The sequence below is a fragment of the Callithrix jacchus genome, chromosome 17 (assembly GCF_049354715.1).
Source record: "Callithrix jacchus isolate 240 chromosome 17, calJac240_pri, whole genome shotgun sequence".
NCBI classification, from domain to species: domain Eukaryota; kingdom Metazoa; phylum Chordata; class Mammalia; order Primates; family Cebidae; genus Callithrix; species Callithrix jacchus.
Genome location: NC_133518.1, coordinates 20856345 through 20868929, shown reverse-complemented (window position 1 = coordinate 20868929; position 12585 = coordinate 20856345). Strand labels below are relative to the sequence as shown.

Below are 12585 nucleotides of genomic sequence, written 5' to 3'. Positions count from 1 at the left end.
TTTATTTTATTAGCATGCAATCAAAAATATTTTATGATAAAAATTTCTATTCTTAAATTGTTTCAAGTAACACTTTTCTGAGTATTTATTCCTGCAAAAAAATTTTCTGTTACTTGAATGCTTCCTTTACTCAAAAATAATATTAGACCCTTTAAAAGAATTTAAAGTTACCTTGAAATAATATTGTCTAATCTTCCATTAAGTGTTTTATTCTCTCTAGAATATCTGCACAAATCTATGCTAACTTCCGTTTTTTGCACTTTTCATAAGAGAATATGTCTCGCATTCTGGACAAGGTCATTCCAATCCCTGACAACTTTATTCATTACTAAATCTGGTTGGAAAATCAGACCTGTACTCAGGACCTACTGAATTCCAGGATCTGGGGCTATTTTTACTTTTTTCTCAAAGAGAAATATGTCTTTATTAATAGAAAGCTTAAAAAAATCTCTATAAATTTTACCCAGGGTTTTCTCTGCTTTTCCCATGGAATAAATTTAAATTCTCTCTATGACATAATTTTAGTTGGACTTAATACCAGATATATTCACTACTGCTACTCCCCCTCCATATATATATATATGTATATATGGAATATATACTTAGACCCCAAGACTAAAGATAAACCTCTTTGTTGTGAAATGACATTACACTTATCTGAAGAAATATCATAGGAGAGCCAGTATTCTGTGGAGTTTTTTTAAGTCGACAATTAAAAAAAACTGAATTGACTTTTATTCAGGAAGCTGTTTGTTATTCAATAATTGAATTTTATTGTCTGATGTGTGCCAGGAATGTGGGCAATGGATATAACAGTAACCAGAACCTATAAAGTCACTGATCACTGAGATCGATGAGTGGAGATAAACAATAAATAAAATAATTAATAGATATCATAAATTAAGGTAGTAATACCATCTATGAAGAAAATGTAAGCAGGATAATCAAACTTTTTTTTTTAATATGGTAACTTGGAACTGACTATTGAGTCATAGAAAGGAGTTCTGAGCTGAACTGAAGAAAGGTATTGAAAGCCAACCTTCCTTCCTGCCCTTCGTGGCTACAGCTTTCTAGCTTTTGCAAACAAACAGAAATGTGAGCAAGATGAACAGACTGGACTTTGCATTTCTCATGCATGCTAAATATAGCAGAAGCAATTCCTTCTAGACACTTCTGAAATGACAGTGATGAATGTGATTTCTGAATGACTTGCTAATTGCAGCTAAGTCAGTCACAGGATTTTACTTCTTATGTCCAAGGCGGATGTTCTATAATAAAAACCACAAGGATAATTATTTTATGCTGAGAACTATTATTTAGTAACTTGTAATTTTAAGGGAAGTGTACCTTGGAAACAATCTCATGACTTTCATTCAAAAATATCTATCTGAGGAAATGCTGAAATGAATCAGAATCATCTTGTTTATTAAATTTCATACTGCTTTATAATTACAGCCACAGAAATATTGTTATGATCAAATATGTTTTTCAAATTTTATATAAATACATAATTACAAAATATGGAACAAAGCATATAATATTAACTATAAAAATAAATAAATAGAAAGATTTTGAAGTTAAAAATTATAAAATGTCTTCTTGGATAAAGTTTACTTACTACGCCAAGAATGGTAACTTCATAAGAAAGATGGGAAGTATTCCTGCCAACAGTATATTTATCTTACATTGAACTATTTTTTTTCTGATTTTAGGACTACTAAAGTATTATTTTTCGTAGCATAATTTAAAATAATATTTTAAAATCAAGACATGCAGGTGGAAAAAGTAACCCACACAAATTGAAAATTAAAAAGTTTAAAAAAATGTTAGTTGTGTGACCTAAACTTTGCAATCATCAGTTGTTTCAATTGTAATCTAGGAATATTCATGCATTTTACACAGAATGGTTGTAAAGAATACATGTAAAATGTATGTGGAATACGTAGAACCCTGCTTGGATCTTAATGAAATATTTAATAAATGGGAGCCATCAAAATGAAGAAGACAATGAAGCAGAATAAGGACATTAGTGAAGACCACAACAAAGCCATCCCACTACCAGTCTAACTGTTGCTATCCCTCACTGTCCCCAGCCCATACATTTTATGTTCTGTAATTTAATTAATGTCCCCAACTGGTTTCCAGTAGCACATTACACTATGGGATAAGAACTCTATGCTGCATGGTTTGGAACCGCCAGCTTTGCAACCAGATTCAGCTACTAAAAACTGGTTAAATTTTCATGCAGTTATTCAAATCCTCAGAGCATATTTACCCACTAATTTGCAATAAGTGGTATCAAGGAGACCAAGTTGGTTGGGGTATAGTGAGCAGGGAGATTACCTTACCAGCACTTGTCAAGTAATTTTTCATGTGGGCCCATTTAGATGATGATAAGAAATTTGGATTTTATTCTAGCTAAAAAAAAAAAAAACTCACTGAAGAGTTATTATCCAAGCAGTGCTAAGATCTGGCTTCCACTTTGAGAAGATCACTCCAACCATAGGAAGGAGAATAAACTATGGAGAGGAAAGGGTGGGACCAGGGATACTGTCTATTATAGTAAATCAGAAAGGATACCTTGTGGCTCACATTAGGCTTGTAGTTTTGATAATGAGACCCAAATTACTTTCAGATGCATTTAGGAGGTCAAGCTGATAGAAATTGCTAATATGGAATGGGGAAAGATTTTTTAAAAAGCAAAATTTGGGTTTTTAATAACTTGTAAATAAAGCAGACATTTACAGAGATATAAATTCATGAACATATATTTGTTTATATGGTGTTTAATGTCATAGAAACAGATGATCTTTATAAAGGAAGAGTTCAGGAAAAGAGAAGAAAATATATCTAAGAACTGAGCTCTGGGAAGATTTAGAGGTTGGGAAGGTAGGAAGAATCTATGTAATAAATAATTACTCATTTATTCAAAAATTATTCATTGGCCACATATTGTGTGCCCAATAATGTTGTAGGTGCTGGGAATACAATTGCAAACAAAATAACCCAAAGTCCCATCCTTTTAGAACTTACATTTTGGTGAAAGAGAGAAAGACGATAAGAAAGGTCAATCAGTTAAATAAATACATGCTGAGGGAAAAAAAAACAGAGAAAGAAAATTGTAAGTGTGTAGGGAATCACAATGAGTTTTTAACTCATTCTGTTCACTTGTTTGTTTAATGCTGCTGTATAGACACTATGATATTGTACAACTAAGAAATTTAGTATCCATTTTTTTTAAAAAAAGGTTATATTCTTACTGAGACAAAACAACACTGTCACACTTAATACATTTATTTTACAATAATCTCAATATCATCTAATTTCAAGACTATATTTATGACTATTCTAAATTATTAAATATGTAATGGACATAATAATTATAAACAATGTATCCTCTTAAAGAGAATTCTGGCTTGATTATTTTTCTAAAGGTCAAGTTGACAGAATGTACTAATTAACTGGCTGTAGAGAATAATGTTCAATGTTGATCTTGAGTTTTTTGGCATAAGCAAGAGAATGAATGAAGTTGTTTTTTTAACTGAAGTGGTGAAGTCGGTGAGGAGAATATTAAAAGTAAATTAAGAATATATAATGGTTGAAATGAATATTAAATACTTAAGTGGATATGTACATAAGGCACAAGAGTTTAGGAAGAGTTATTGGCTGCAGATATAACTGGAAGTCATTAATAGGTAGATGTTAGTTAAAGCAGTAAAACTGACTGATATCACCCATGGAATAAACATGTTTAGGGAAGAGATGTCCAAGGACTGAGCTGTAGTATGCCACAATATTTTGACATGATAAGAAATCACAAAGAAGACTGAAATGGTAAGTCTGGAAAGGTTAGACCAAAAAAACCCTGGCGATCTGGGTTTCCATGACTCCATGAAAAAGATGCTTCAAGGAGGGGAGAGGCTACACACATAACAAACACTGATGATAGGTTAAGATGATTCAGAAATAATCGAGTGACTCAGCAACATGGAAATACAGATGACTACGAGAATAGTTGGAATGAGGTAATTGGGGTGGTGAAATTGTTTATAGAATGAGAGGATAAAAGTGGGCAATTGGTAGAGATAAATTATTTGGTGTGTTTTGCTGTCAAGAAGAATATGAAAATGGGAAAGTAGTCATTACACAATGTGAGATCTTTTTTCAGATTACATATATTTTTCTACAGTAGTGAAACTATATGAATGATTAAATGGAGGGCAAAAATCATTTAAAAAATAAGAAAAATAATTTTAGAACTAAATTCTTTCATAGTTAATGCACGAATGGGCTTTAGAGAATCCCACCTGCAAGGATAGTTGGGAGATAAGGACATAATGGACATTGCAGCTGGAGGGAGGTAGAGAGGACTTGGGCATGGTTTTTAATGGGTTAATTGATTTTGTGATCTGCTTAATTTGGGATTTTGTTTTCTTGTATGTAAGTATGTAAAAAGCAAGTTTGCAGCTGTGAGGGGAGAAGACATTTTTGCATTTTGAGAAGAAATAACAGGTATAAATATTCTTTAGAAGAGTTGGGGAATAAATTGGCTAGGGACATTATTGCCAGGCAACATTAAAGAATCTCTTGAGTTTAAGGTCTTGAATTTATTCACATAGTGTGTATATATGTTTATATCCAGACACATTAAGTTGTTTGATAGCAATCACGTATTTAAACATAAACAAGGTTGTGATTCTTGCAGGTGAGAAAGATTAAGAGAAAAGGGCCAAAGCATTGCATAGTTTATTTGTATGAACACTGAAATAATTAAAAATGTTTAGTAGATAGAAGGAAACAAAGCTAGATGCTAAAACACCTCCAGTGGAAAGGCTTTAAGCAGATAAATGCAGCAAGAATAAGGAGTGACTGGTATACTCTGATACAATCTAATAGAATCTACTTGAAGAGAGTCTATTCTGTGGAGGAAGAAGAAATAATATTTCAAAAATAATGATGCTCTTGGTAGACATATATATGACTCTGTAATACTTGAGTAGTAGAATAAAAAAGCCATCACTTGAGAAGGGTGAAGATGGAATAGAATCTTCACTATCAGTCAGGCATAAGTTAAAGCCAAAAGGCAAAACCAAAAGGAAAATGCAGTTAATTTTGCTGCCAGATTGGGAATCGGAAAAGGACAGTTGAGGGTCTAGAGGCTTAGAAAATGTGGAAATTTGACTAGTGTAGATTTCAGTATAGTTTACCAATAGGTTACAAAACCCATTTCCAAAGGACTTTAAAACATGTTTCTTAGTGGTATACAGTGTTTTATTACACATTTTAATTATTTAACACGATATTTGCACACTCATATGCATATAGACAGATGGAAAGACGTGTCTCTCTTCATATGAGTCTGTAAGATCTGAGATGCAGCACAGATGGATGATAGCAATAACCTAAATCATTAAATATAAAGGTCGCATTTTTAATCTTTACCAATTTTTTTACCTTTATTTTTGTTAATCTTTTTTTGCCCTTAGAAACGCCACAATTTTTTTTTTCTAATTTTAAACCACTTCTTTCTCACTTTAATTCTCAGTCCTACATATGTTCTTAACTCATGAAGTTGCCTTTGGCATTGCAAAATAAGAAAACTGAATAACATTCACTAATCTTCCTTTCTTCTCACACACTCTCCACATCTATCTGATTACCAAAGCTCATAGATAATATTCCAAGAACATCTCAAATTTATCCTCTGCTTTGTCTTTTCATTCTCACAGTTACTCTCCAGTGCAGACCATTTGCATTGCTGTCCTGGAACACTGCAGTACATCTCCACTCATTCTCCCATCAGCTTTCTTACTCTTTTCTATGCCATTCTCTCTTCTGCAGACAGAATGATTTTTCTAAAATTCAAATTCGATAGCATTCTCTCCTCACATTAAAAACAGTGTTTTCACATGATGCTCCTGGAAGGTAATCTATTAACAAGCTTAGCTGACAAATTTGCATCTAGTTTCTTCATAACTCCCCAGATTCATGTCTCCTCACACCTGCCTTTCAACTTTCTCTTGCTCTATTACCTTTTTTATTTGTCTATACTGTTTCCCCTTCCACAAAAATATTTCATTTCTTTGAGAAAGATTTCTGTAAGCTTCTGAGACTGGATTGAGATTCTCCTATGTTTTATTTCCCAAGTCTGTAGGTAACCATAGTATAGTTCTCGTTATGTGGTTTGGTAAGTTGCTTATTTGCTGCTCTGCCAGCAGTAAGGGATAATGACCTCTGTGATGGTAGGCCTGCATTTTTTTCTACAATATATTCATACTGACTCCATAACACCTAGTCCAGTGCCTGGCTCACAAATGGTACTCAATAAATATTTGTTAAATGATTATAGTAAATCATACAGTTGTGAGGTAAAATTTAATATAAAATATCAGCTTTTTATGATTATCGTTCACATTCATAATGTTGGATAAAACCAAAAGGGGTTAGAACCAGATGCCCAAATAATGGTGGAAACACATCTTTATAATAATAATTATATAATTTTTAAAATCTGCCTAAATAATAGCCTAATCATGGATGAAACATTATTCTAATTTTTCATAGCTACATTTGGTTCTTTTTATGACAGTGTTGATTGATTATGCAAAACTCAGTGGTTAAATTAGAGAAAGAAAACAGCATGACCAGAACACTATAATCTTCTGGAAACAATTATAAACCATGATGCCGTGTCTTTAGGAAGATATGTTAAATAAATAGAATCAAAATCTCTACCTTCAAAATGCATACGGTCTGTCATATTTTCCTTAAAATATTATTCCTTTTGGGGGGGTTTAGGAGAGTGGAGAAGGAAATGAAAATGGTGTCTAATTTTCATTTCCTTTTTAATTTTACAGCTAAAAGATTTATTACAAAACTGAAGAAAATATTCCATTGAGTTCTTCACATTAATTCATTTAAATTTTTCAGTCTGATATTTTTATAAGTTCAGTACAAAAACCTTGCAGATTGAGGTAACTTATAATTGAATTATAATGTTTGTCTACCTTTCTGACATAGTATGACATTTACTTATTTTTGCAATCTCTCATGATAAAGGTCAGTTTTAAAATCAAGTCATATTTCCAAAACCTTATTTGGCTGATAAATTTCCTTAGGAAATATAGTTAAAGTTCTCCTTATTTGGCACACAACCATACTTTACTATATTTAAAACATAGTTCTTTATAAGAGCCACTACCATCAGTGGCATAGTACACTCAGATATTTACTTAATAATGATTAAAATAAGAATAAAAAATGCTGTTATAAGATTTACTTATTTATTTATATTTTATTGCATTTTAGGTTTTGGGGTACATGTGAAGAACATGCAGGATTGTTGCACAGGTACATACATGGCAATGTGGTTTGCTGCCTTCCTCCCCATCACCTATATCTGGCATTTCTCCCCATGTTATTTACTTTTTGAAACAGACTCTCATTCTGTCACCCAGGGTGGAGTGCAGTGGCATGATCTTGGCTAACTGCAACCTCTGCCTCCTGGGTTCAAGTTATTATCTTTATCTTGTCTCAGCTTCCTGAGTAGCTGGGACCACAGGCACATGTCACCACACCTGGCTAATTTTTTGTATAATATTTTTAGTACAAATGTTGGCTTTTTTGGTATAATGCTAAAAATGTTATGCAAAAAAATTAGCCAGCTCCTCTGTAGTAGAAGCTGGTCTTGAATTCCTGACCTTAAATGATCTGCCAAACTGGTTCTCCCAAAGTGCTGAGATTACAGGCATGATCCATTACACCTGGCTGAGGCATTTTAATGCAAAATTATCTACTCATAGTGAAGTTTTATGCCTAAAATTTGTTGAGTTGAATTTCTTTAATAGAAACTGACAACCTGGTATACTGTTGCTTGTTTTAAATAATGTTAGGGGTTCCAACTCCAGCTATTGAAAAACAGTGACAAATTCTAGTCATTATTCATGATGATGGAAAATAGATTTCAAGATTTATTTTAACATGTAAAATACATATGTAATTTTGGCATACTAGATACCTATACCATATGAAAATAATGAGAAAGTCATAGATTCCTTTTAGTAGCTGTTGATATGTTTAATTTGTAATACTTTAGTGGCTTTTATGAACAAATACTTTATAATCTATGATGTTATAAGATTATTTAAAATATCTTTTTCTTGAATACCAATTTGATCTTCTTTTATAAACATAATGAATAAATACTTAATTTTAAAGGCTATAAGTACAGACCTGGTGAGGTGGCTCATGCCTGTAATCCCAGCATTTTGAGGGGAATGTTTGAGCCCTGGGTGGCTGAGGCTGAAGTGAGAGCCTTGATTGCACCACTGCATTCCAGCCTGGAAGACGGAGCAAGATCCTGTCTTTATAAAAAAAGGCTATGAGTATATTGTGGTTACTTTATTTCTGCTACAACTCAAAAAGGCTAATTTTGACCACATCTTGATTCCTCTAAATATACCTCTAAAATGGCATTCCTATCTACAAAACATGGGCATATACTGCAGAAAAATGCTAAATATAATTTTATCTCTGGAAGAGTTAAGAAAGTAAAACATAAGAAAAAAGAAAACTACCAATTATGGAGTAATATACTTACAGTTTTTATCCCTGTTGACTTTATATATAATATTAAGTCTAAAAAGTAAGACAGCCAGTGATTTTGTTTACTTTATTTAAAAAGTAAATGCTTCATATGTATTTCTCAAAATATTATTAATTTTTAAATGCATGTCATAATGTTATTTGGTATATTTCTTATTGAAGAAAAAACTGTTATGGAGTTTCACGTTCCAATATTGCAAAAATGTTCATTTGTATTTTGTGTGGTCCTTTTGAGTGATCGGATGGACAACATTCAGCCAGTATAAGCAAAAATATTGAAATATAGGTACAAAATCATAGCTAAACCCAACTTCGATGTGATTTTAATCTTAAACATGTATGAGAGTTTTTCAGCTTTTGTGAAAACATCGCACCATTGCCAAATTTTAATGCTCATGTATTTTTTCTATGGCATTCTGAATAAAACTTACTAATTTTATACTTTTAGTGTTTTTATTATGCAATGAACATTTAGAATGAATGAGATTTTAAATTATTTTCATATTCAATATGCTTTAAAATGTTATTTTTCACTATGCATGTCTATATAATCCTACATGTATAATATGTTAGATCCACTGCACAAATTTATAAAAGGTACATCAAGGCAAATGTTTGTTAGGTATAGTTCACTCTAATAATTCACGTAAATTTCCACACATTTTCGTAACACAAGGATAGCATACTTTCGTACTATAGTACCCCCAAAAGAAAAATGCATACTCTGATAATGGACACAAATCCTCCAAGAAAAGTATCATGGCTTTTCTAATGATTAAACTTACACAGTAATAATAGCAGCTTATTTTAAGGATGTCTAGTACAGATTATCTTAATTAAACTTCTTTAATCGCCACACAGTTTGAAAAGTATTATTATGCTAAGAATTACTTTATTATAGTTAATGGGAAAGTATTCCTATTTCCACTCTTTCATTAGTATTTTACAGTAGTCAGTAGAATTTTCTTCATTCCTAGGAAACTTATATGTTTATAATTATTGGTAGTATAAGTTAGTAAAATTACTATTCTTAGTCATGCTTACTATGTGATAGACATTGTATTATGTGATTCAAATAATACTTTAACATCAGATACATAGTTGAGATTTATTTTGTAGACAAAGGAATATGTTTCAAATAGGCTATCTTTTGCTTACTGAGTTTTTAAATATAGATATCTGATAAGAATTAGCTGAATTATCTTTAGTTACACTCAGTGTGAGGTAAGGATAGTCTTCTGTTCAGGTTGTGATATTCTAGCATCTGATTCTAATTCATAGAGAGTGTCTATGAAAATTATTCATATTAACCCTATTAAGAAGATTATGCACACTCAAAATATCACAGTAGACCTTACATATGGTGTTCCAGAATAACACAGATTCCCAGCACATAGATTTCCTCCTTGTGTGTGTGGGTAAATAGACACTGAGTACTTTGCATGGCTTCATTATTTAATATTGGTTCTTATTGCATCTTTGGATGTGCTATTTTATTGCCAGATTTCTATACTGAGGCTAGGATAGGATATTGTGTCAGTGGAATCATCTGCTACACGCATGACAAACATGATATGAAATATCACATCAAAGTGCTGCTGGGAGTGGGGATACATTGTGATCATTAGTTCTGTTTTGGGGCTATCTGGAGAATTAAATTCCTCCATTTGAAATGAATGGTACGTTTTTTAGTTTCCTTAGCAGTATTTGAGGTAAGCTTGCTGTTACTTTTTCCACCTCTTTCAAAATATTTTGGTCTTTAATATACTGCTAAATGAAAAATCGGTGTGGTGCATTCATCTCAAAGGACACACCATGACAGGACCAGCTGATAAAACTGATAGGGAGCTTTTGGAAGAACAGAGGATCTGGATCAAGATTAATATATTACAGCTCTAACTAAAAAATGTAGTTGAGTGAAGTATCCTTTTTCTTCTACATTTTATTGGAATTATAATTAAATTGACTGAGATTTATTGCACCGTGATGACAAAAGTAGAGCTGCATTACCTAATTGATATTTAAGATGCAAGAAAACTTTGTTTTTAAAAAATGGCTCATAAAAAAAGCAGAAAAGCTATATTTTAATTAGCAGAATATAGAAACCCAAGAATTGAAACTATCTTGCTCAGAAGTGAAAAAGTAAAATTGTGGGTGAATATAAAATTGAAGATTACACTTCTGCATTCCATAGGCAGTTAGAATCTGACATAAGGGTTAAATTTATAAATGTTCTGTACATATGCAGGTGTAGGGTTAAAGCTTCTTCTGTCTAAATTTCCATTTAATACGTATGGAAACCAGTCTGAAAAAGAGTGAAAACATACCTACTTACCTATACATAAATGGATAACAAGCTGTATGTAGATGTGCCTAATAGAGTAATGTAAGTGTGTGTGTGTGTGTGTGTGTGTGCGCGCGCGTGCGCTCGCCCATGTGTGGAATGCAAGAATGTGTAATAAATGAAAAAATAATAAAATTATTTCAAACATGAATGAGGTTTTGCATGAACAGACAATGGTAATGCTCCAGGAATAACTAAATTATCTGTGTCTACGAAAAAATACTAAACTGACAAAAAATTAGTTTGATTTACTCTAAGAAAATTATATTTTTGGAAATCTGTTCTCAACATTATATTTTTAATTTATAAATTTCAAATAAAACTGAATATAAGAACTTATATGTAATATTTCCTCAGCAAGATGATAGTGTACACAGATAACCATAGTTTTACCTCCCTAATGCATAAAGTTAGAGCCTAACCACAGAAATATTATGAATAATAAATACTGAGCCCAGTGAGGATTGTGAAATAATAAATTTAGAGTATAAATTATGGACTAAATTTCAAGTGACAAGGTGGCTAGATAATCTAGTGAAAAGAAATGGGTTTTGGTGTCAGAAAGACTTTGATACAGAACCCCGTTTCAAACCATATCTAGCCTTTTGACTATTTTTCCTCCTTTTGTGCCTTTCTCTCCTTATCTTTCAATTTCCAGAGAGTCCTTTAGTGTATATTAGTTCAAGCTCAAAATATCTGAAAGCTAGATACTAAAGACTATGAATACTGACTTTAGATAAGTAAATATTTTTTATCTTTATTCATTCTCCAAACTTTAGTACCAACTCTAAGATACATAGTTTTATCAATAGCTGAACAGTTTGGAAGTATTAAAAATACTATAATATCCTTATCCAAATATTGCCTAAACATGAATTTATCAAAGCAAAAAATGGATCTCAGGAACCTTTTGATTTTTTTTTTTTTGTGGTCCCACTACAAGAGTTTATCATGTATTTTATCAAATCCTTATCACATACTTTATGAAGTATTTATCAATAATTATAGTCTATGTATAATTTTAGGCATTATCTGTTCTTATTGGCATGATAATCTAACCATTTATTTTGCATGTTAAACATAAAGAAACTATAAAATGATTTTAGTGCACTTTCAAACAAGTGGACTCTTCCATGCTTAAACTGGATTTAGCATGGGCATTACCAGTTTTTTGAATGAGAATGTCTTTATTTCATTTGAAAATTTACCTCTTGTCTGTATTTAGAACTCAACTACTATAGAACAAAGAAAAACAAAAAAGAGAATTAAGCATTTTACATAAAAATTTCCATTTTGTTTTTCAGTTACTAGTGGCATAATTGTTATTTATTTGGGATGTATTTTTATGTGGTAGTTTCTCATAATGAAAAAGGTTTAATCAATATTCTCTAGAAGGAAGCATCATACAGTGAAAATTCACATACTCTACAGTGTGTGAGTATGAGAGAGGTGCTTCCTTAAATATGGTCTCTCAGATGTGAAACTATAGTCTAGTCATTAAAGGACTGTGCATTTTCCACCAGCATTAGTTCTTCCACAACTTTTTTCTACATCCCTTTCTCTGTGCTTGTCATCAAAAGCTACTAGAAATGTCCGATATCCTTCCTAATGTAATAGGATTTTTATAATACTTTAAT

The 12585-nt window shown here is 31.8% G+C and overlaps 1 protein-coding gene across 6 annotated transcripts in view; it reads right to left on the bottom strand.

Annotated features, from left to right (window-relative positions):
* Positions 1-12585, bottom strand: part of BCHE (butyrylcholinesterase) — a 77086-nt gene that overhangs the window by 25032 nt on the left and 39469 nt on the right. The window contains exon 4 of one of the 6 annotated variants that reach the window (XR_008477511.2): positions 8233-8363. The exons of the other annotated variants lie outside the window; for them this stretch is intronic. The gene's annotated coding sequence lies outside the window, so the exon portion shown is untranslated. Of the gene's footprint in view, positions 1-8232; positions 8364-12585 lie in introns of those variants that run through there. 6 annotated transcript variants of the gene reach the window in all.